This window comes from Molossus molossus, unplaced genomic scaffold (genome assembly GCF_014108415.1).
Source record: "Molossus molossus isolate mMolMol1 unplaced genomic scaffold, mMolMol1.p scaffold_m16_p_18, whole genome shotgun sequence".
NCBI classification, from domain to species: Eukaryota; Metazoa; Chordata; class Mammalia; order Chiroptera; family Molossidae; genus Molossus; species Molossus molossus.
In genome coordinates, this window is record NW_023425353.1 from 63055702 (window position 1) to 63082131 (window position 26430).

Genomic DNA, 26430 nt, shown 5'->3' on the forward strand with positions numbered 1-26430 from the left:
CTGAAACACAGAAAATATCAATCGCTCACAATATTTTCCCTATTTCCCCCAAGACAGGTATTCAGAAACAGACCTAAAGAAATGGATAGTGTATGATACCCTCCTTTAACATTCTAGTAACAACCAGTATTCACCTCCAACTTAAATCTGATCTAAGACCTAAACTGTACTCTCGCACTATATACAATTCCCTGAAGAGACTTAATAAGTTTGGAGGAAAGTGTAATAAGAATACCTTCCAAGTCTCTAATCATTGAACACTAACCGGCCACTAACCGGCTCTCCACTAAAGCCTCAAATCAAAGCCCTACCACTGGTACTCTGGAAAACTAACTTAATGTATTGATTCACAGTCAACAGTGACCAACTCTTTTTTATTTGTTTATTTTTTAATCCTCACCCAAGGATATTTTTCCTTTTTTTTTTTTGTTCAAATAAAGTGGGAGGGAGGGAGAGAAAGAAACATCAACGTGAAAGGGACACATCGAGTGGTTGCCTCCCACAAGACCCCAACCAGGGCCAGGGACGAATCGCAACCGAGGTACATGCCCTTGACCGGAATCAAACTTGAGACTCATTGGTCCGCAGGTCAATGCTCTAACTATTGAGCCAAACCAGCCAGGGCAACAGTGAACAACTTTAACAAGGAACTACCTATGTTCAGAGAAACAAAACAACTTAGCACTATGTATCTAATATTTACAACTGAATCACAAGACTATAAAAAGGGAATCTACATCCAAAGTCCTGATTTTATAAGTGAGAAAAGGGCTAAGGGCATTAACAAAGATACTTATTCAAGGTCATCCTTAAATCTCAACTAGAACCAGGATTTCCACTCAGTCTTATATTCCAAAGCAGGAAGCAAGTAAAAGATAAGGGGTATTATAATTCTGACCATTTCCTATACTCGGTAGAATGCTTTCGTTTTCTCAGGGACCACCAAGATAAGTCCAGCCATATCCACCTATCAGAAATAGCACCAAATATCTATCCTTATTTTACTATTTTTTTTTTTTATCCTTACCGGAGGACACTTTTCCATTCTTTGTTCAGATAGAACAGGAGGGAGAGAGAGGAAAAGAGAGAGAAACATCGACATGAAAGGGACACATCGAGTGGTTGCTACCCGCACAACCCAACCAGGGCCGGGGACAAACTGCAACCGAGGCACATGCCCTTAGCGGGAACCAAACCGGGGTCTTTCTGGACCACAGGCCAACGCTCTAACCACTGAGTAAACCGGCTAGGGCTATCCTTATTTTAAATGCCATGCCTACCTGATATAGATTTTTGTCTCCTATTTAACTATCAATTCTTGCATTGTGCCACTCACTAGTCAATATCCATGATATGAAGTTGAAGCCTTGGTTAAAGTTTCAAAATGTCTTATATTTTTTTTATAATCCTCACCTGAGGATATTTTTCTATTGATTTTCAGATAGAATGGGAGGGAGGAAAGGAGGGAAACACTTATGTGAGACACACACATCAACTGGTTGCCTCCCACACAACCCTGAGAAGAGCCAGAGATCGAACCATGCCAAGGAACGTGCCTTTGACCAGAAATGAACCCCTGACTCTTTGGTCTGCAGGCCAACACTATAACTGCTGAGCCAAACCAGCCAGGGCATCTTTTGCATTTTTAATTAGAGATGCACTAATCCAAATATAGAAGAGTTGTTTTCAATTAATTCATCACATCTTAATGAAGGCCTAAACCCAGGTTTCAACCTTAAGTGTATCCTGAACCCCCTTATCATTCTAATCTCGTTCTGCACGTGGCCAGCCAGAGTGCACAGGTATTGTGCCAAGTACCTTTCACCTTCTTCTACATATCAGTGATATTCTACCACACAGAAAACCCACACTCCTGCCCTAAACATAATCACAGTCAGGCTTATTGTGTGGTTAGCCTACCCAGCAGGCTTTTGTTTCAACAAATACTTTGACATTACAAACTACTTAGGAAGGAATGATCTCATCCTACTGATTCAACAGCAAACTTTATCAAAAAGCTTTTTGTTACACGATGTGATAACCTAGGAAACCAGATCTATTTTTACTACTTGGGCAACAAAGAGGAAAAATAATAATAGGGGAAAAACAGTTCATATATTTACCATTTCTAAAAATTACTTATTCTACAGAATGTTCCCCTTTCTTTGGTATCTCACTACAAGGGAATAAAAAGAAAGACTTTCAGAATTATTTAATGCCAGTAAAAAAATCATTGTAACAATATTTTCATTGTAAAACTTTAAGCTTCATATTCTAGTCCCAATATTGAAACTCTGTCGGGTCTGATTTGCAGGAAAAAACGAAAATTCCTCTCCTGTGTCACATCACCTCAACACTAAATGCTTATATTTTAGATACTCATGACTTTACACATATTAATTTGATTAATATGTTGAACAATCCTAGTATGTAAGTATATTATTCCCATTTAAAATGAGGACACTAAAGCACTTAGAGGTTAAATAATTTACAATTATTTTTACAGCAAGCTTTAGGCAGAACTAAAAGATCATTAAATATACTGAAAAGTCAGAGGCAATATAAACACTCTTTCTCACCACCTCCACCTACATCCCCACAGCCCAACTCCCAGCCCCTAAAACAGATAAAAAGACATCAACACTGAGAGGTAGAGAGTAGTGGAAATAGGAAAATGAGTAGGCTACTTATACAGGCAAATGTAAGGACTTTTCTTGCTCTATGACATTAGATGTTCTATATGGGGAGTATAAAAAAAAAAATGGATGTAGGGAAATGAGTTTTTAGAAAAACAAAATCTGCCCTGGCCAGTTTGGCTCAGCGGTTAGAGCGTCGACCTGCGGTCCCGAGAGGCCCGGGTTCGGTTCCTGCTAAGGGCGCGTACCTCGGTTGCAGTTTGTCCCCGGCCCTGGTCGTGCGGGTGGCGGCCACTCGATGTGTTCCTTTCACATCGATGTTTCTCTCTCTCTCTCTCTCTCTCTGTTCCTGTCTCTCCCTCCCACTCTACCAGAACGAAAAAGGAAAAATGTCCTTGGGTGAGGATTAAAAAAAAGAAAAGAAAAACAAAATCTTAGTATTACTGCACTATTTTCCAATTATCTGGGAAACATAAGCAATCTAGTCACTAAAAAGTGTTCTCAAGCTTTGCGCAGTGGCAGTATCGTAGCCAATGAGGTTTATCCGAGGCGCGATTATTGCTAATTGAAGCAAAGAAAAAGTGTTCTCTGCTGGGGGGAAGATATATGTCTGGCTCTCCTAGAGCTTAGATGAAATAGTCCCAAACTATATTCCCTTGTTCTAAATCCATGCTCACCCATCATCTTTCCCATTTAGACAGAATACGCCAAGATGGGTTGGGGTGGGAGGAAGGAAAACAACAGGAAAAGGTGGCACTCTAATCACTCTAAGTCAGTCTCATTTGAAAAGTCAGTATCTAAAGTTAAAGATTATAACCTAGATCCTGAAGGTTGGTAACCAGTTAGCTCCCCTCACCAAGACCACTACTGACCTCACCCCACAAAAGCAATCTCTTTCAATATCTAGTGAAGAAATAAAACTGTCATCCATTAGCATTCATCTCCTATTAACTTTACCATTCCTATTTAATTCTTTAAAAAAATGTTATTCATCATATACTATATATCTGAGTACTCAAAACACATGGATGTGCCTTCTCTCTGCTTGACTTCAAGCAGGCATACTGTCAGGTATGGAGCCATGGCCATATGCTCTGACACAGGGTACCTACCTCCAGACCCTTGCCCAAGCAGATCCGTCTTTGGTCTAAAACACTCAGGAAACACAAAATAGATCAAGGGCACTATTTAGAGTGAATCATCCTAAATCTGGGTGTGTAAGAATGCATCTGAGAATCCACTGGCTAAAGGTGCCTGATGTAAAGAGCAAGCAAAGGATCTACAGTAAAGATAAGGAACAAAGCTAACAATCTCTTCTGGTTTATGGACCAGCTCTCTGACATTCCAAAGGTGAATGTTGTCCTAAAGTAAGAGAAAACAACAAGATGATTTACAAAGCTGAGTGAAAGATAAAGACTAGAGTTAGAATACTGGCCTAGAACAGATCAGTTGGTTGGAGCTCTGTCCCAAACGACAAAAGTTTGCAGGTTCGATTCCAGGTCTGGGCACACACGGTAGGCAACTGATGGATGTTTCTGTCTCTCTCTCTCTCTCTTACCCTTTCTCTCTCTAAAAGTCAATAAACGTATCTTCAGATGAGGATTTTTTTAAAAAAAAGAAAGACTTCTAGTCAAGATGGCAGCATAGGTAAATGCAGTACTCACTTCCTCATACCACAACATCAAAATTACAACTAAATTACAGAAAAACCATCATTCAAAACGGCCTGAAATCAAGCTGAATGGAAGTCCCACAACTACAAAATTAAAGAAGCCACATAGAGACTGGTAGAAGGGGCGGAGACTCAGACAGACTCGTCCCACACCCACACGTGGTGGATAAAAAACAGGAGGGACACATCGGCTGTGAAGGTCCTCCCTGAGGAGTGAGGGGTCCCCGTCCCACACCAGGCCCCCAGCTCAGGGTTCCAGTGCCAGGAAGAGAAGTCCCCAAAACTTCTGGCTGTAAAAACCAGCAGGAACTGAGGTTGAGGGAGGCTGACGCTGCTGGAGCCCCAGGCACTTCCTTTTACAGGGTCTGAGCATGGATTTACTGGGACTCTTACCTCCAGGCTCCAGCATGGGGGAGGCAGCCTGAAAGGCATCAGAGCCATAGAGGAAGAACTGAGTTGTTTGGCATTGGGGCAAGAGCTGTAGGGCAGCTTTTTCCCAGACAGACTTACTGGCAGAGAGGCCTTTGTTCCTTTGGTGAGCATTTCCCTACCTAGCCAGCAGAGGGGCACCATATCTGGGACTCCAGCAACCTGGCTCATACTGTGAGCTCTGCCCTGAGGCCCTACCCCACCCAACTTTCAGGCCCACCCAAGCTGTTTCCAGTGGATTTACCTTAGGATTGGCCTGTATTGGCTCCTGCTTCAGATTTTCCTAAATTCGGATTTTCCTAAATTCTCTCAACAAGAGTGACATCTGGTCTCAGCAAGCCCCATACCTCTCACCAGGAGCAGCCAGCCTTCGTTCACAGCTTGGCTTTGCTGGGCACCTCCAAGCCCAACACAAGAAGCAGTCATCTGCAGACCGCTTTGTAGTTTATGCCTGGTGGCCCTGGGTACAACTCAGGCAGTGGCTGACCTTGCTCCAGAGCCAGCACACCCAGTGGACAGCTTCAGACCACATCGAAGCACCACCACCCAACCACCTCCACAAGCAACACACTCAAGTAGTAGACTCAGTGGGTACCAGAGCCCTGCTGAATAAAGTTTTGCTCTGTGTGGTAGGCCCCTGCACAGCTGGTCCTCCAAGGTAGTCAGAGGTCAGTGGTGGTGGGCACAGCCAGTCATTGCAGCTGATCAGCCTGAGTAAATCCCTCCCACTGACATGCCAACAGCAATCAAGACTCAATTACAACAAAAGGGTGTACAGTCCACACTAGGGGTGCACCGCAAGGGCCCACCTGGGGTGACCATGGAGGCTGTGCCACTGGTCCCTACACGACACCTACTACAATAGGCCAGCCTATAAAGCCTGGAAGATATAGCAACTCTACCTAATACATATAAACAAACAAAGGGAAGCAGCCAAAATGAGGAGACAGAGAAACATGTCCCAAATGCAAGAACAGAACAAAACTTCAGGAAAAGAACTAAAGAAAATGGAGATAAGCAATCTAACAGATGCAGAGCTCAAAACACTGGTTGTAAGGATGCTCAATGAATTTAGTAAGGGCCTCAAGAGCATAACAAAAAGACCAGTCAGAAATAAAGGATGCACAGTCAGGAATGAAGGAGGCACCAATTGAAATAAAGAATAATTTATAGGAAATCAGTCCTGGCTGGTTGGGCTCAGCGGTTAGAGTGTCGGTCTGCAGTCCAGAGAGACCCGGGTTCGGTTCCCGCTAAGGGCACGTACCTCAGTTGCAGTTTGTCCCCGGCCCTGGTTGGGTCGTGCAGGTGGCAACCACTCAATGTGTGCCTTTCACATCCATGTTTCTCTCTCTCTCTCTCTCTCTCTCTCTCTCTCTCTCCCCCTCCCTCCCTCCCTCCCTCCCTCCCTCCCTCTCACTCTACCTGAACAAAACATCAAAAAATGTCCTCCGGGTGAGGATTAAAAAAAAAAAAGAATAATTTGTAGGGAATCAACAGTAGAGTATGTAAAGTCAAGAAGCAAACCATCAGTTTGGGATATAAAGAAGCAAAAAACACCCAATCAGAACAGCAAAAAGAAAAAAAGAAACCAAAAAAATGAGGATAGTGTAAGGAGCCTCTTGAACAACTTCAAGTATACCAACAATTGCATTATGGAAGTGCCAGAAGGAGGAGAGAAAGCAAGAAAGTGAAAACCTATTTGAAAAAAATGACAGAATACTTCCTTAACTTGGTTAAGGAAACAGACATACAATTCCAGGAACCACAGAGAGTCCCAAACAAGGTGAACCCCAGCAAGATACATCATAATCAAAATGCAAAAGGTTAAAGACAAAGAGAAAATCTTAAAAGCAGCAAGAGAAAAGCAGTTAGTCACCTACAAGGGAACCGATTTCTCAAAAGAAACTTTGCAGGTCAGAAGAGCAAGAAATATTCAGTGATGAAAAGCAAGAACCTACAACCAAGATTACTCTACCCTGCAAAGCTATCATTTAGAATCACTGGACATATAGTTTCCCAATCAAGAAAAAGCTAAAGGAGTTCATCACCACCAAACCAGTGTTGTATGAAATGTTGAAGGGTCTTCTTGAAGAACAACAAAAATATGAACAATAAAATGGCAATAAATATATATCTATCAACAATTGAATCTACCAACAAAATGAACAAACAGAACAGAAACAGATTCATATATACAGTGAACTTTTTGTTGGTTGCCAGATGGGAGGGGATTTAGGGGAATGGGTGAAAAAGATGAAGCGATTAAGAAGTACAAATTGGTTGTTGGACTGACAGACTTCAGAGAGATGGGGGGAGGAGTGGCAGGAAGAGATAAACCAAAGAACTTCTACGCATATATGCATAACCAATGGACACAAACAATAGTGTGGAGAAGATAGGAGGGGGTGGGGGCAGAAGGAGGGGTTCAACAGGGGAAAAGAGAGGGACATCTGTAATACATTCAACAATAAAGATATGTTAAAAAAAAAAAAAAAAAAAAAGGTAGAGTTTGCCCCTCTGAAATGCATAAACCTTTCCCCAGATCTCAACTGACCTCCCCACCCTGTCTTGGACTCTGAATAAACCCCAATACATCTGAAAGGAAAGAAGTAAACTCTAGTACACAAAGTTCTGAGGAAAGTAAAGAAAGAGTGTCCCAGGAAGAGGAAAAGCTATTACAAAAGCTCTAGAAGCTCCCTTCATCTCACCGCTGAAGTGATCCCCTGCCCTCAGGAGCTAGATCAGAATGAGTGTAAGAGTGGTGGTGGTGGTGGTGGCGGTGGTGGCAGTGGCGGGAGGGGGGAGGGAATCATCATCAAAAAATGAATGAGTGGCCCTGGCCGGTTTGGCTCAGAGGTTAGAGCATCGGCCTGTGGTCCAGAGACCCGGATTCGGTTCCCACTAAGGACACGTACCTCGGTTGCTGTTTGCCCTGGTCCTGGTTGGTCACGCGGGTGGCGGCCACTCGATGTGTTGCTTTCATGTCAATGTTTCTCTCTCTCTCTCCCCCACACACTATCAGAACAAAAAAATGGAAGAATGTCCTCAGGTGAGGATTTAAAAAAAAAATGAATGAGTGGTCCCCTGGTTGGGTAGTGCAGGTGGAAACTACTTGATGTGTCCCTTTCACATCGATGTTTCTCTCTCTCTCTCTCTCTCTCTCTCTCTCTCTCTCTCCCTCCCTCCCTCCCTCCCTCCCACTCTATCTGAATGAAAAAATGTCCTCAAGTGAGGATAAAAAAAAAAAAGAATGAGTGGCCCTGGCCAGTTTGGCTCAGCAGTTAGAGCGTCAGACACGGACTGGAGGGTCCCGGGCTTGATTCCTGCTAAGGGCATGTACCTTAGATGCAGTTGTCCCCGGCCCCAGTTGGGGTCGTGTGGGTGGTGACCATTCGATGTGTCTCTCTCACATCAATGTTTCTCTCTCTTTCTCTCTCTCTCTCTCTCTCTCCCTCCCTCTCTCCCTCCTGCTCTGCCTGAAGATAAAAGCAAAAATGTCCTTGGATGAGGATTAAAAAAAAAAAAAGAATTATCAGTACCCTGAATCAGAAATAATTTATGTAAATTCTTTCTTTTCAATCCTAAAATAATTCCTTCTCACTTAATAAGTAAAATGCTACTTTTCTATTCCACCTTTTCAAGACCCACCTCAACTATCTCCATCTCTATGAAAGCCTTCAGGACTTCTAGTACACCACTGACAAACTACTATGTATGTGCCTATTACCCTTTATAAACCACAAGCTCCAGAGCAAGGATTTTCAGTGATCTTTGGGAGTTCATCAGCACCTATTCCAGTTCCAGAAACATGGTAGATACAAAATAATGTAAAGTAAAATATGTTGCACATTTTTCTACTTGAGGTCTTTAATTTTTCTCTTTTGATCATAATCCATGGAGATAAAATTCATTTTATATAATGATCCATATGCACACACATTTACTTACATACACATACATATATAAATGAAAAATAAATTTGATATATCAATACCAATCCTTACTTTGTAAAATGTATTGATATCTTCTGTTCCTTTTTTTTTTTTTTTCTTTATTGATTTTAAAGAGAGGAGAAGGGAGAGAGAGAGAGAAACATCAATGAGAGAGAATATCAACTGGCCGCCTTCTGCATGCTCCCCACTGGGGATTTGGCCCACAACCTGGGCATGTGCTCTGACTGGGAATCGAACCAGCGACCTCTTGGTGCATGGGTCAATGCTTAACCACTGAGCCACACTGGCCGAGAATGTTCCTTCTTTTTTTAAGGGTTGCCTGTAACCTACAATTTGAAATTTTCAATTCTGGTAAAAATCACCTCTTAAGAGAATTAGGTACAAAACTGAAAGCTGTTTTCAAAATTTCGTGTGGAAGTCCCCTGGGAAGGTGGTTTAAAATACATTATAGCCCAGCCAGGTAGCTCAGATGGTTGGAGTGTCGACCTGTACACCAAAAAAATTGCAGGTTCATTTACTAGTAAGGGCACATACCTAGGTTACAGGTTCGAGCCCCAGTCGAGGCACATATGGGAAGCAGTTAACTGATCCATGTTTCTCTCGCCACTGATGTTTCTCTTTCTCTCTCTCCCCTTCCTCTCTAAAATTAAAAACAAAACAAAACAAAACAAAAAACATATCCTCGGGTGAGGATTAAAATATATTACAGAGTTCTATTCCCAGAATGTGGTTTGATAAGTCTGGGTAGGGGCCCAGGAATCTGCATTTAAACGTAGTTCAACTGGTTTTGATGTAAATGATAAAACTATACTTACCAGAAAAATACCTACATGATTTAAGATTTAATCTCAAAAGTAAGGGCTTAAACTCTTCTTATAGTAAACTACAGGTTAACCAAAGTATTTTCAAGAGGTTCCTCCCTCATTAATAGGTTGGTTTTTTATCTCAAAGCTGGCTCAACAGTCCTTTTATAGACTTCCTCTAATGCAACTTGGTAAACCATGAAAATCTAACTGTTCCCCTTAACTACACTGTTCTGGCTCTTCCCACCAAGAAAACAAAAGAATGATATGAATGAAAGGCATTTTTGTTGCCAAGTCCTTTGCTTTATAACTGAAAGGGCTTTTGAAAACCAGTCACATTGACCATACAAGTGGCATATGCAGTCACCAGTCTGGAACTCCTAAAGTGTGCAAGTGGCCTAAAAAGTGATTGCTAATAGCTCAAAGTCTGACCACAAACTGCTTGAAAGCCAATGCTGAAATAAAGCTTTGTAAGAGTACCCTACAATACAAGCCTCCATTTCTTATAATTATAAGCCAGTAAGAAGATCCTTGATTCTAAAGTTTTAATTTCAACAAAGTCAATATTAAAAGAGCACCAAACATTTGCAATGAACAAGCTAAAAATGAAATTAAGAAAACAATTCCAGTTACAAAAGCATCAAAAAAAATACGTAGAGGGGGCATGCAGGAGGCAGCCAATCAATGTTCTCTCTCTCGTCGATGTTTCTCTCTCTCTCTCCCTCTCCCTTCCTCTCTCTCTAAAGTCAATAAAGAAAAAAAAATTTTTTAATAAATAAATTTAACAAAAGAAGTACAAATTTTATACTCTGAAAAATTTAAAACATGGGTGAAAGAAAAGATTTAAACAAATGGAAAGACATCCCATGTTCATGGGTATGAAGATTTAACATTTTTAAGACGGTAATACTCCCCAAATGCAACTATAGATTCAATGCAATCCTATCAAAATCCTAGCTGGCTTCTTTGCAGATACTGACAAGCTAATTCTAAAATTCATGTGGAAATTCAAAGCAGCTGGAACAGGCAAAAAAATCCTGAAATTGGAGGGTTCACACTTCGCAATTTCAAAACATATTACAAGCTATAGTAACCAAGATAATGTGGTATTAGTATAAGTACAGGCATAAAGATCAATGGAACAGAATGGAAAATTCAAAAATAAATCTTCATATTTACAGTCAATTGTCGACAAAGGTGCCAAATACAATTCAATAGGGAAAAAGTCTTTTCAACAAATGGTGTTGGGACAGCTAGGATTATTCACTCACGAAATAAATGAAATTGGATCCCCTACTCACACCATATATAAAAATTAACTCAAAATGGAATAAAGGCCTATGTAACCACTAAAAGTATAAAACTCTTAGAGAAAAATACAGGAATAAATCTTTATGACCTTGGATTTGGCAATGGTTTCTTAAATATGGCACCAAATGAAAAAGTAGATAAAATGGACTTCATCATTGCCCTGACCAGTTTGGCTCAGCGGTTAGAGCGTCAGCCTGCAGTCCAGAGAGACCCGGGTTCAGTTGCCGCTAAGGGCACATACCTCGGTTGCAGTTAGTCCCCGGCCCTGGTTGGGTCATGTGGGTGGCAACCACTCGATGTGTCCCTTTCATGTCGATGTCTCTCTTTCTCCCTCTTCCTCTCTCTCCCTCCCACTCTATCTGAACAAAAAATGGAAAAATGTCCTCGGGTGAGGATAAAAAATAATAATAATAAAACAGACTTCATCAAAACTTAAAACTTTTCTGCTTCAAAGAACACCATTAAGAAACAGAAAAGAGCCGGCCGGTATGGCTCAGTGGTTGAGCATCGACCCATGCACCAAGAGTTTGCCAGTCCTTTTCCTGGTTCAGGGCACATGCCTAAGTTGTGGGCCAAATCCCCAGTGGGAGGAATGCAGGAGGCAGCCCATCAATGTTCTCTCTTATCCATGTTTCTATCCCTCTCCCTTCCTCTCTCTCTCAAATCAATAAAGAAAAAAAATTTTTTTTAAGAAACTGAAAAGACCCCTAGCCAGTGTGGCTCAGTGGATTGAGCGTCGTCCCATGGACTGAGAGTTCCCGGTTCAATCCCCGGCCAGGGCACATGCTCAGGTTTCGGGCTCCATCCCCAGTAGGGGGCATGCAGGAGAAGCAGCCAATCTATGTTTCTCTCTCACATGGATATTTCTCTCTCTCTCGCTCTCTCCCTTTCTCTCTCTCTCTAAAAAATCAATACAAACATATTTTAAAAAAAGAAAAGAAAGAAACTGAAAGGACAACACAAAGAATGGGAGAAAATATTTACAAATCATATATCTGATAAGGAACTTGTACCTAGAATATATTAAAAATTACAACTCAATAATAGAAAGACAAAACAGCCTAATATAAGAATGGGCAAATGGTCTGAACAGATATTTTTCCAAAGACGATATAAACAGTCAATAACCAGATTAGTCATCAGGAAAATGAAAAGTCAAAACCACAATGAGATACTATTTCAAACCCACCAGAATTACTATAATCAGAAGGACAGATAATAACAATTGTTAGAGAAGATGTGGCGAAATTGGAACCCTCACATATCACTAATGGGAATGTAAAGTGGCACTTTTGGAAACAGTATGGCAGTTCCTCAATAGGTTACATACAGAGTTACCATATGACCCAGTAATTCCAGTCCTAGACATATAGCCAAGAGAAATGAAAACGGATGTCCACACAAAAACTTGCACACAAATGTTCATAGCAACATTATTCATAACAGCAAAAAGTACAAACAATCCAAATGTCCATCAACAGATAAATGAATAAACAAAATGTGGCATATCCATACAATAGAATACTATGTCTCCATAAAAAGGAATAAAGAACTAATACAAGCTACAAGATTAAAGAACCTTGGAAACATGCTAAGTGGCAAAAAAAAAAAAGTCACAAAAGACCACATATTGTATTATTCCATTTACACAAAATGTCCAGAACAGGCAAATCTTTAGAGATAGAAAGATTGGTGATTGCCAATGGCTGGAGAAGAGAGAAGTGAAAAGATTAGGGGGTGATGGTTAGAGTATGGAGTTTATTTTGAGAGTGATAGAAACGTTCTAAAACTGACTGTGGTAATGGTTACACATATTGAGAAGATATACTAAAAACCACTGAATTCTACAATTTGAATGGGTGAATTGTACAATATTGAATAATATCTCAATAAAACAGCTATCAGAGAAAGACACTGAAAACACCAGATACATGAAACTAAAATCTTCTTTCCTATGAGGTGTCCTCAATATCAGCCTCAAGGATGTTTCCTTTCTTGTTATTCTAAGAAGGCGGATATTATTTCTTTTCACAATATTGTATTAAAAAGCAAAGCTTACTGGGGTAAAAAATGCTTTGCTGTTAGATGCGTATACAAACTTCTGCAAGAAAAGGCAGGAGTGCACCACTAGAAGCTGAAGAACTGAGCAACTGATGTGCAGAGACCAGTCACAGCTAATATATTGTGTAAATTTTAACATAATAATTTAATTAATTAATTAATTAATTAATTATGAATGTGCTATTAGGGGACAGTGTCATTTAACTAAATCACTGTAAGAGAAATTTATGTATGCAGAACCACGCACAGCAAAGACTCTATATAAAATCACAGAATGTTGGCAATTTTAGAAAGTCCTTCAGACTAATTTAACCACAGAGTATATATATGGACCCTTGATGTAGATGACTGGTGACCATCAAGTGATGCACACTACTTTACAGGGTAGCTCTAATGATTAGAAAAATAAACTCCAAAACTAGCATAATGATCAAGAATACAGATCCTAGAATCAGACTGCCTGCCTGCCCATTCTGGCTGGCTTTTCCCCTGTCCAGCTAGCCAAATTTGTCCAAATGGGGCAAATTATGCAATCTCTCCATGACATAATTTCCTCATCTACAAAATATAAATGTTAAGACCTATAATCATGCAGTTGTTATGAGAGTTAAATCCTCCACAGAGTAAGTGTTCAGTAATGATAACCTCTATAATTAACCATATCATCATCATGACTGTAGAGGGCTTGATTTTCCTTATTGATTCCCACTTGTCTTGGTTCAAACCCTTTCCCTCGCCTGGACGCTGCAGCAGCCTAACAGAGCTCTCTGACACAGTCTCTCACCCAGTTCTCCATATGGTCACCAGAATTATCCCCCTAAAAATCAAATCAGACCCCTAAACCCTTCCAAAATTCAGTCTAAAGCCATTAGGTAGGACAGAGCAAAGTCAGAGTCTTTGTTTTGGGATTGGAGGGAGTCGTGGTGGCTCAGAGCAGGGTGTCAAAGACCAAATAGGGTGAGGAAACAATTCATGGGATGAGGTGGCCTGGCCCAACTTATTTAACTTATGAGGAGTTAGAAGATAGCTACCATTTTAAAAGATCAAATGAATTTCATGAACTGAGGAAACATAAATAACAGTCCAAAAAGGAAGAATTAAGCTTAACTTGAAAAAGGAAACTGATCTTACTACAAACAGACACAATGACAATACACAACACATAACCCTGATTCCTTGTAAATAGTTCAGTATTTCAATGTCTGTTCATTTTGTTATTTTCTCAGTGCCATTTTCACTGTATTTACTTTCTGAATAAAATTACATTTGGAATGGTGGTCTCTCTCAAACATGTTAACAAATAAGTACTCCTGCCCTGGCCGGTTCTGCTCAGTGGTTAGTGTCAGCCCACGAACCAGAGTCCCAGGTTCGATTCCAGCCAAGGACATGTACCTCGATTGCAGTTTGTCCCTGACCCCGGTTGGGGTGGTGAGGGTGGCAACCAATCAATGTCTCTCTCTCACATCAATGTTTCTCTCTCTCTCTCTACCTCTCTCCCTCCCTCCCTCCTTCTCTATCTGAAGATAAATGGAAAAATATCCTCGGGTGAGGATTTAAAAAAAATAAGTACTCCTAGTGAAAGCGTTAGTTACATAAATATTAGGTATTTGGAAAAAACGCTGCCCTAGTCGGTGTGTCTAAATGGTTAGAGTGTGGACCAAACAGTTGTGGGTTCGATTCCCAGTCAAGGGCACAGACCTGGGTTGCAGGTTTAATCCCCATCTCCAAATGGGATGCATGCAGGAGGCAATTGTTGTGTCTCTCTCACATCCATCTCTCTCTCTCTCTGCCCCCTCCCTCCCTTTCACTTTAAAAATCAATGTAGCCCTGGCCGGTTTGGCTCAGCGGTTAGAGCGTCGGCCTGCAGTCCAGAGAGACGGGGTTCGGTTCCCACTAAGGGCACGTACCTCGGTTGCAGTTTGTCCCCGGCCCTGGTTGGGTCGTGCGGTGGCAACCACTCGATGTGTCCCTTTCACATCGATGTTTCTCTCTCTCTCTCTCTCTCCCCCCCCCCTCCCACTCTATCTGAACAAAATATGGGAAAGTATCCTCGGGTGAGGATAAAAAAAGAAGAAGAAGAAGAAGAAAAATCCATGTAAAAAATATCCTCGTTGAAGATTAACCAAAAAAAATGCTGGTTCTTCAACAACATAGCTCTGGTTTCCCTGTTTGTTAAAAACAGAGAGAAAGGAAAGTACAAGAGCTAAAAGAAAACAATGAAAGAGAAAAGAAAAAGATAAGAGCAAGAAAATGGCAGATAATATTAACTCTAAAATTAAAATAGAGCTGCTCCTGGAGCTGTAACCTGATCATGAAGCACTGACACTCTCCCATTACAGCAACATATGAAAGCCACAAGATAATGGACCAAGCCTTTGCCTACTTTGTATTACAATGTCATACATTTATTTTGGATGCTGTGCCTCCTAACCACACAGAGTTCAAGTATCATCATATATTTGGCAACAATTAGTATTTAAAAACCAAGTAAAAGCTGAAAGGAATTACCAGACTTTGCATGGCACTGTGCAAAGAACACACACTTTATGGTCAGATCTAGATTTAAATCTATCTTTTTATTCTATTTTGTTGTTGTTGTCCAGCTAGAGAGGAAGGGAGAGAGAGGCAGAGAGGGAAAGAGAGAGAAAAAGAGAAACATCAATGTGAGAGAGACACATCAATTGGTTGCCTCCCACATAACCCCATCCAGGGCCAGGGACGAACCACAACTGAGGCACATGCCCTTGACCAAAATTGAACCCACGATTCATTGGTCTGTGGGCCGACGCTCTAACCACTGAGCTAAACCAGCCAAGGCTGAATCTATCCTTTTTTTTTTTTGGTATGTGCCCCTAGTGAAAACCGAACCCAGGACTCTCTGGTCCACAGGCCGATACTCCAACCTCTGAGCCAAACCGGCCAGGGCTGAATCTATCTTTTTATTGGCTCTGCAAACCTGGGCCCTTACCTTCCCTGACCTCTATAATCACCAATTTTAAGAGGATGTAGCAAAAGTTGTGAGTACGTGAAAACACAGAGTTTATTCTTGTATTATTAATTAATTACTGTATTCTTTTCCATGTGAACTTTTGCCCTATCTTGTAGATAAGGAAAATGTCTACATAGACAAGTTATTATAAGGACTGAATGAAATAATACATGAAACACCCAATACAAGCTTGCCTCAGATCAGCCAAAACCTGTAAATTAAAAAAAAAAAACAAAAACTCAAAACCTGCCTATATTAAATTCAATTCTAATAATCTGGTTTCCTAAGCCACAGCAATTTAGAAGGAAAAAATAGAAAAGAGAAATAAAGATAACCCTATCCCCACAGAATCAAGTACAGAAGCAGAAGTACTACAAAGCAAGTGCTCAAAATCACAGCCATGTGAGGAACTTAGGGATTAAAACCTACACACTTTAACAAATGTGAAGGATATGATTCTATATTACAGACTATCATATTTGCTGAACAAAATAATGACAAGTCATAAGAAAAAATTATATTTGTAATATCACTTCCTAAATACGAATTCCTTTTATGTAAAAAGTTCAAGTATACACAGATTACAATTTATTTAATAAAATAAACAAGCATAAGAAATTCTCACATCACTCCTACTGTAATACTTAAAAATAGGGAACTGGGCCCTGGCCTGTTTTGCTCAGCAGTTAGAGCGTCAGTCGGTGGACCAAAGAGCTGTGGGTTTGATTCCAGTCAAAGACACTTACCTGGGTTGCAGGTTTCAATCCCCACCCCAGTCGGAGTCCTCCCGGAGGCAACCAGTCAATGTGTCTCTCTCACATCAATGTTCCTCTCTCACTCACTCCCTCACCCTTCTACTCTGTCTAAAAATCAATGGAAGCCCAGCCCACAGGTGGATTAGGCTTTATTTCACAGACTGAGAGGTCCTGGTTCAATTCAGGGCATATGCCTGGGATGTGGACTCAGACCATGATCCCCAGTGGGGGGCTTGCAGGAGGCAGCTGATCAATACTTCTCTCTTACATTAATGTTTCTCTCTCTCCCTTCCTTTCTCTTAAAAAAAAAAAAAAAAATCAATAAAATATAATTTTCTAAAAGTTAATTTTCAAAAAAATTAAAAGTTAAAATAAAAACAAATGGAAAAATATCCTCAAGTGAGGATTTAAAAAAAAGGGGGCAGGGGACTTTGAATTCTCTACTCTTCCTCTTTTTGATGAATGGGATGCTTTTTTTTTTTCTAAATAGGTTTCATTGATTTTTTTTTTCTTTTCTTTATTAATTTTAGAGAGAGAGGAGGGGGGAGAGAGCGGTAAAAACATCGATGAGAGAGAACATCGATTGGCCGCTTCTTGCATGCCCCCACGGGGGATCGAGCCCACAACCTGAGCATGTGCCCTGACCAGGAATCAAACTGGCGACCTCTTGGTGCATGGGTTGACGGTCAACCACTGAGCCAGACCAGCTGGGCTGATTATATTTCAGAGAGAGAGAGAGAGCGCGCGCGCGCGCTAGCCTGGCTGATGTGGCTCAGTGGTTGAGCGTCGACCCATGCATCAAGAGGTCACTAGTTCGATTCCCAATCAGGGAACATGCCCAGGTTATGGGCCCGATCCCCAATAGGGGCATGCAGGAGGCAGCCAATCGATGTTCTCTCTCATCGAAGTTTCTACCTGTCTCTCCCTCTCCCTTTCTCTCTCTCTAAAAAGCAATAAACAACAAATTTTTTTTCAATAGAGAGAGCAAGTCCTGGCCAGTTTGGCTCAGTGGTTGGAGCATCAGCCCACAGATCAAAGAAACCCAGGGTTCCTTCCCGCTGAGGGCATGTACCTCGATTTGCAGTTTGCCCCCAGCCCCAGTTGGGATTGTGTGGGTGGCAGCCACTTAATGTCTCTCTCTCACATCAATCTTTCTCTTTCTCTTCCTCCCTCTCTCCCTCCTGCTCTATCTGAAGATAAATGCAAAAATGTCCTCGGATGAGGATAAAAATAAATAAAATAAAATAGAGAGAGAAGGAAGGAAGAGCAAGATAGAAACATCAACGTGAGAAACATTGATCAGCTGCCTCCTGCACACCCCCCACTGGGGATCGAGCGCACAACCCAGGTAAGTGCACCAACTGGGAATAGAACTGAGACCCCTCAGTCCATAGGACGAAGCTCAATCCACTGACCCACACCCGGCCAAGGAATAAATAAAAAATTTTTAAGAAAAACTGGAACCGACTTCCAGTCAAGATGGCGGCATAAGTAAATATGATATCGCGTCCTCCCACAACCACATCAAAGTTACAACTAAACTACAGAACAACCATCATTCAAAACTGCCTGAAATCAAGCTGAATGAAGTCCTACAACTACGAAATTAAAGCAGCCACATCCAGACTGGTAGGAGGGGCGGAGGGGCAGAGGCGCAGGGGCACAGGGGCAGCAGAGAGACAGGCTGGTCCCACACCCACATGTGGCGGATAAAAATCAGGAGGACACCTCGGCTGGGAAGGTCCTTCCTGAGAACTGAGGGGTCCCCGTCCCACACCAGGAGCCCCACTCAGGGTTCCAGTGCCAGGAAGAGAATCCCCATAACTTCTGGCTGGAAAAACCAGCACGAACTGAGGCTCAGGGAGGCTGAGGCAGCTGGAGCCCCAGGCAGCTCCTTCAAGGGCCCACGCGCGGACTTATCAGACTCTCTCCCTCTAAGCTTGGAGGAGAGGCAGCTCCAGGGGCACCAGAGACATACAGGGAAGAACTGAGCTGTTTGGCACTGGAGTGAGGGCTGGAGAGGGGGCTTTCTCCGGGACAGATGTGCTGTCAGAGGCCTTTGTTCCTTTGTTGAGCCCTTCCCTGGGGCGGCAGACAGCCGCCATATCTGGGACCCCAGCAACCAGGCTCACACTGGTAGACCCGCCCTGGTGACTCCCTGAGGCCCCGCCCCACCCAACTTTCAGGCCCACCCAAGCTGTTGCCACTTGCTTAACCATAGGATTGGCCTGTCTTGGATCCTGCTTCAGGTTTTTCCTAAATTCTTTCAAACGCGCAGCATCTGGTCTCAGCTAGCCTCATACCTCTCCTTAAGTAATACACAGAAACAAACACAGGGAGGCAGCCAAAATGAGGAGACAAAGAAACAGGTCCCAAATGAAAGAATAGAACAAAACCCCAAGAAGAGAACTAAGCAAAATAGAGATAAGCAACCTAACAGATGCTGAGTTCAAAATACTGCTTATAAGGATGCTCAATGAACTCAGTGAGGGCCTCAAGAGCATAAAAAAGGACCAGTCAGAAATGATGGATGCACAGTCAGAATTGAAGGAGGCATTAACTGAAATAAAGAATAATTTACACAGATTCAATAGTAGAGTACGTAAATCCAAGAAGCAAACCATCAATTTGGAATATAAGGAAGCAAAAAACGCCCAATCAGAACAGCAAAAAGAAAAATGAATCCAACAAAATGAGGATAGTGTAAGGAGCCTCTGGGACAACTTCTAGCGTGCCAACATTCGCATCTTGGGGGAGCCAGAAGAAGAGAGAGAACAAGAAATCGAAAACCTGTTTGAAACAATAATGGCAGAAAACTTTCCTAACTTGGTGAAGGAAACAGACATACCAGAAAGCACAGAGAGTCTCAAATAAGATGAACCCCAAGAGGCCCACACCAAGACACATCATCATCAAAATGCAAAAGGTTCGCTTCTGCACAGCAAAAGAAACAATCATCAAAATGGAAAGGCAACCCACTGTATGGGAGAACATCATTGCCAATGATGTATCAGATAAGGGGTTAATTTCCAATATATATAGAGTGCTCATACAACTCCACAAAAGGAAGACAAAGAACCCAATTAAAAAATGGGCAGAGGAGCTGAATAGACACCTCTCCAAACAGGACATACAAATGGCCAAGAGACATATGAAGAAATGCTCAACATCACTAATCATCAGAGAAATGCAAATTAAAACAACAATGAGGTATCATCTCACACCTGTCAGAATGGCCGCCATCAACAAATCATCAAACAACAAATGTTGGCGAGGGTGTGGAGAAAAGGGGACTCTAATACACTGCTGGTGGGAATGCAGACTGGTGCAGCCGCTATGGAAAACAATATGGTGCTACCTCAAAAAATTAAAAATTGAACTTCCATTTGACCCAGTGATCCCACTGCTGGGAATATACCCTAAGAAGCCTGAAACACCAATCAGGAAGAATATATGTACCCCCATGTTCATAGCAGCACTATTTACAATAGCTAAGATCTGGAAACAGCCCAAGTGTCCACCAGTAGACGAATGGATAAAAAAGCTGTGGTACATATACACAATGGAGTACTATGCAGCGGTAAGAAAAAAAGATCTCTTATGCTTTGAGACGACATGGAGGGACCTGGAAAGTATTATCCTAAGTGAAAGAAGCCAAGCAGAAAAAGACAAATACCACATGATCTCACTTATATACGGAATATAATGAACATAACAGTCTGAGGAATACAGTAGACCCAGACACATGGAAGTAGGGCACAGACTGACATCCCTCAGAAAAGCGGATGGGGGGGGGGGGAGAGATAAACCACAGAACTTATATGCATGTGTGCATGACCAATGGACATGGACAACTAAGCCGGGGACAGGGTGGAGGGGGGGTAAGGTGGGGGGTGCCAATGGGGTAAAAAGGTAAAATATTTGTAACAAAAAAATAAATAAAAATTCATAAAAATAAAAAAAATAAAATGAAAGTAATCTTTTTTCTAATCAGTAGGTCTCCACAGTGGACTTAAAATATTTATTAAACCATGTTATAAACTTAAAAAAAAAAAAAAATGCAAAAGGTTCAAGACAAAGAGAGAATCTTAAAAGCAGCAAGAGAAAGGCTAGTTACCTACAAGGGAGTTCCCATAAAGCTGTCAGCTGATTTCTCAAAAGAAACTTTACAGACCAGAAGGGAGTGGCAAGAAATATTCAGAGTGATGAAAACCAAGAACCTACAACCAAGATTACTCTATCCTGCAAAGCTGTCATTTAGAATCGATGGCCATATAGAGTTTCCCAGACAAGAAAAAGTTAAAGGAGTTCATCACCACCAAACCGTTATTATATGAAATGATGAAGGGTCTTTTTGAAGAAAAAGATAAAATATATGAACAAACAAAATGGCAATGAATACATATCTATCAACAATGGAATCTACAAACAAAATGAACAGGTAGAACAAAAACATTCTCATAGATACAGAGAACATTTTGTTGGTTGCCAGATGGGAGGGGGGCTGGGGGAATGGGTGAAAAAGGTGAAGGGATTAAGAAGTACAAATTCATTGCTAGACTGACAAACTTCAAAGGGAAAGGGGATGGGGGGGAATAAACCAAAGAACTTTTGTGCATAACTAATGAGCACAGACAATTGTGTGGGAAAAGGCGGGGGGGGGGGGTGCGGGAGTGGGGAGGAGGGAGTCAATGAAGGAAAAATGTGGAACATCTGTAATACATTCTACATTTAACAATAAAGATTTAAAAAAAAAAAAGAAAGAAAGAAAAACTGGAACCATCATATACTGCTAATGGGAATATAAAATAATGTGGCCACTTTGGAAAAGTCTAGAAGTTCCTCAAAAGATTAAAAAGAGTTACCATATGACCCAGTAATTCCGCTCTTAGGTATATACCCAAGGGTAATGTCCACACAAAACTTGTATACAAATGTTCCTATCAGTATTATTCCTAACAGCTAAAATGTGGAAGCAACCCACCAATGAAAGATCTTTTAAAATGTGGTATACCCTACAATGGAGTATTATTCAACCACAAAAAGAAATTAAGTACTGATACATGCATGATACACATGGATGAACCTTGAATAGTTCTAAGTGAAAAAAGCCAGATACAAAAGGCCATATATTGTACGATTCCATTTAAATGATGTGTTCAGAATAGGCAAATCCACAGACAGAAAGCAGATTAGTGGTTGTTTCCAGGAACTGGAGGAGTCGGAGTGGGGTGGTGGTAGTAATGAGAAGTGACTGCTGCCCTGGCCGGTTTGGCTCAAATGGTTAGAGTGTCAGCCTGTGGACAAATGAGTCTCTGGTTCTACTCCAGTCAAGGGCATGTACCTTGGTTGTGGTTTGTTCCTGGCCATGGTCTGTTCATGAGGGAGGCAACCAGTCGATGTGGCTCTATCACATTGATGTTTCTCTCTGTCTCTCTGTCTCTCTCTCTCCCCCACTCCATCTGACAGTAAGCAGAAAAATATCCTCAGGTGAGGACTAAAAATAAAAAAGAAGTGACTGCTAACAGGTTGCAATTTCTTTGGGGGATGATGACAATGTTCTGGAATTAGATAGTGGTGGCGGTTGCAAAACAGTGCATATATGCCAAAAACCACAATGAGTTATTTGCTTTAAAACTGTTAATTCTATTGTATGTGAATTATATCTTAATTTTTTTTAAATATGGAATGGTGCATCCTGCCAGTGTGGGTCAATGGTTGAGCATCAACCCATGCACCAAGAGGGTACCAGTTCAATTCCCAGTCAGGACACATGCCCAGGTTGAGAGCCCAATCCCCAGTGGGGGGCATGCACAAGGCAGACAATCGATGTTCTCTCTCATCAAAGTTTCTCTCTCTCTCTCCCTCTCATTTCCTCTCTCTGTGAAATCAATAATAGGGAAAAAATTAAAATTAAAAAAAAAAAAAAGTATGGAATGGCATGTTGGCTGGTTTGGCTCAGCTATATGTAGAGCGTCAGCCCAATGAACCAATGAATCACAGGTTCCATTCCAGCCAAGGGCACGTGGTCGGGGTCGTAGGGGAGGCAACCAGTTGATGTGTCCCTCTCACATCAATGTTTCCCTCTCTCTCCCTCCAACTCTATCTGAAGATGAAGAAAAAATATCCTCGAGTGAGGATTAAAAAATATATATATATACATTGGTGAAAATACCAATGAGTAGTACTAAACCAAGACTAGGGTAGAAAATGGTCACACAGCCTTCCTAAAAGTGACCATCTGAGCTGATATTAAGGGAAATAAGTATGTAAGCCAGTCTTATTAACCTTGCTCCCTCCCTTCCTTAATCCTCTCTAAACTCAGAAATCACCAGTCAAACCCTGGGTGGTTTTGCTCAGTGGTTAGAGCATTGGCCTGTGGACCAGATAGTTCCAGGTTCGATTCCTACTAAGGGCACATAACTAGGTTACAATTTGTCCCTCCCCCTAGTTAGGGTCGTGTGGGTGGCAACCAACTGATATGTCTCTCTCACATCGATGTTTCTCTCTTTCTCTTCCTCCCTCTCTCCCTCCGGCTCTATAAATGCAAAAATGTCCTTGGGTGAGGATAATTTAAAAAAAAAGAAAGAAAGAAATCACTAGTCAAATCACTTTCCTGTACCAAAGGAACAATTACTCCCCAATAAAAATTATCTCAATAAAGATATGGTCTACCTATAAGAAAATGACTGAGCTTTCTTGAATCCTCCCAGTGTCTTTCTGTACCTAAAAGGGAAAATGGATTAACCCAAAATGAATATCTGATTGAGGATTTCAGACAGTTTAACAAAAATAGAACTCAGAGAAGAGTCACTATAGAAAGCAACAATTTCTTTTCTTTTTCTTAATATGTTTTTTATTGGTTTTAGAGAGGGAGAAAGAAACAGAAACACGACTGGCATGCCTCCTATGGGGGATCTAGCCTAAAACCCAGGCACGTACCCTGACAGGGATTCGAATCGGCACCCTCTTGGTACATGGGTTGACGCTCAACCACTGAGCCACACCAGCCAGACGGAAGCAACCTTTTTCTGAAAAGTCTCTATTCTCCACTTCTACTCATCATCTATCCCCAAACTCCCCTAAATTTTCCATTTTTCCTTCTTTAGAATATACATCTTCCTGGTCAGGGCACATGCCCAGGATGTGGGCCTGATCCTCAGTGGGAGCATGCAGGAGATGGCCAATCGACGTTCTCTTTCATGGATGTTTCTAGCTCTCGCTCACTCTCCCTTCCTCTCTCTCTCTCTCAAAATCAATAAAGAAAAAAAAAAGGTTTTTAATGCATTGTCCTACTTTACTCATATACTAGGGTTGAACAGTTAAGTAAATCGATTATAAATAACAAGAGCCACATTTCTCAATGTCAGAAAAAGAAGTTCCAGAAAAGCAAAGAGGGGAATGCTAAAATAAGTTCTGTGGTGCTAGGTTAAAGACAGAGATCAATATGAAACTCTCTCTCCCTCCCCCTCTCCCTCTCCACACACACACACAGAAATAAACAGAGATGTCTGTATACTTGGATAAGTATATATGCATATATTTCCTTGCTCTGTCCCCTAAGAGGGCCTAGAAACTGTGATACCCCAGTAGCAACAGGTACACCCAGTTCATTTAGAAACCAGATCTTGATTTCAAATTATTTTTCTCCAATAAAAGAAACCAGAGCTCCTTGGAGAAATGACTGATTCTAGGGCTGAGGTAGAAAAAATACAAAAATGAGATTGGAGCATCTTGTTTTTTTGTTTGTTTTTTGTTTTATTTAAATGAGATTGGAGCATCTTGTAACACCAAAAAGTAAAAGTGCCCCCCCCAAAAGGGACATGTCAAAAGAACATAGATGCCAAATGGCCAAAGCTGGAATAGTGTCAGCAACAAACTATAGTATTGGATTACAAATCAAAGAAAAATAAATTCAGAAAATCCATACTGATATAAATGACTGAATAAAGGGAGGAAAGGTACAAATCCTCCTTACAGAATAATTCCAAATGATATAGAAAGAATGCGGTAACTAGAAAATCACCACTGGAATAACACAGTTGCTGCTGCATACAAGTTAGTGGATGACACTTTAAAGGAAAATCAGATCTTGGTATAACCTCACAGAATCTGCTCCAAAATATTTATGTATTTATTTATTTATGTATTTATTTACGTATTTATTTATTTATTTATGAAACATCGATGTGAAAGGGACGCATCAAGTGGCTGCCACCCACACGACCAACCAGGGCTGGGGACAAACTGCAACAGAGGTACGTGCCCTTAGCAGGAACCGAACCCAGGTCTCTCTGAACGGCAGGCTGACGCTCCAACCACTGAGCCAAACCAGCCAGGGCCCAAAATATTTATTAACTACTATGGATGATTTTAACATATGCTCACAAATTCTTTGATACTTGTCCCTTCAGGAAGTGGAGCTTAATTCCTTTCCCCTGGAGTGTGGGCTTGCTTGGTGACTCATTTCTAGCTTCTACCAAATAAATTTATTCTACCAAATAAATTAAGAAAACAAAAAAATAGCCACTTTAGTGAAACCAGGCAGACACTATCTTAGGTCAAGTTAACAAAGTTAATATCAGTAATAGATCATATTGATATAAGGTATCCCCTGATATGGGCTATGATGTGTCAAGAAGGGCACAACATCTCTATGGCGTTCTTCCTTGAATTCCTTCAGGCTCATCATGACAAAACATCAGAAAACCAAATTCGTGAACATTCTACAAATAACTGACCATAACTCTTCAAAGGTGTCAAGGAGAGAAAGGCAAGGAGAAACCAAGAAACAGTCACAGACTGGAGAAAACACGACATCTAAAAAAATGTAATGTGGTAACCTGAACTGGATTCTGTAATAGAAAAAAGGTATTGCCCAGCCAGTGTGGTTCAATAGTTGAGCATCAACCCATGCACCAAGAGGTCGCCGGTTTGATTCCCGGTCAGGGCCCATGCCCAGGTTGTGGGCCAGATCCCCAGTTGGGGATCATGCAGGAGGCGGCCAATCAGTGTTCTCTCTCATCGACGTTTCTCTCTCTCTCTCTCCCTTCCTTTCTTTCTAAAATCAATAAAGAAAAAGAAAAGGTATCAATGGGGGGGGGAAGGAAACCAGAGTTAATAATAGTAAACTAATGTTGATTTCTTTTTTTTTTCCTCAACTGAGAACATTTTATGCATTTATCTTCAGATAGAATGGGAAGGAAAGAAGGAGGAAGAGAGAGAGAAATATCAATGTGAGAGAGACACATCGAGTAGTCGCCACCCACACGACCCCAACAGGGGCTGGAGGCAAACTGCGACCGAGGTATGTGCCCTTAGTGGGAACCAAACCCAGGACTCTCTGGCCCGCAGGCCGACGCTCTAACTACTGAGCCAAACCGACCAGGGTAATGTTGATTTCTTAATTTTAATAATTTTTCTTTAATGATTTTAGATAGAGGGAGAGGGAGAGAGAGAAACATCGATTGGCCATCTCCTGCATGTCCCCCACTGGGGATCAGGCCCACAACCTGGGCACGTACCCTGACTGGGAATTAAACCCAGCAACCCCTCATTGCATGGGTCGATGCTCAAGCACTGAGCCACACCAGCCGGGCTACTGATTTCTTAGTTTTAATAACTGTATCATGGTTACATAAGATGTTACCATTAAAGAAAGCTACATGAAGGGTATACAGAAATTCTGTATAATCTTTATAACTCTTCTGCAAATCTAAAATTATTTCAAAATAAAAAATCTTTTTAAAACTACATTTTCCTGGAAGTGAGAAAGAACAAGGAAATGTTATAAATTTTAAAAGATATTTAAATATATGCAA

At 41.3% G+C, this 26430-nt stretch overlaps 1 protein-coding gene and 1 pseudogene across 1 annotated transcript in view; one reads left to right on the plus strand and one right to left on the minus strand.

Moving 5' to 3' along the window:
- The window catches only part of MAP4 (microtubule associated protein 4), a 163140-nt gene that overhangs the window by 132728 nt on the left and 3982 nt on the right, over positions 1-26430 (minus strand). The gene's annotated exons all lie outside the window — the stretch shown is intronic.
- LOC118633675 lies at positions 3141-3262 on the plus strand (annotated as a pseudogene).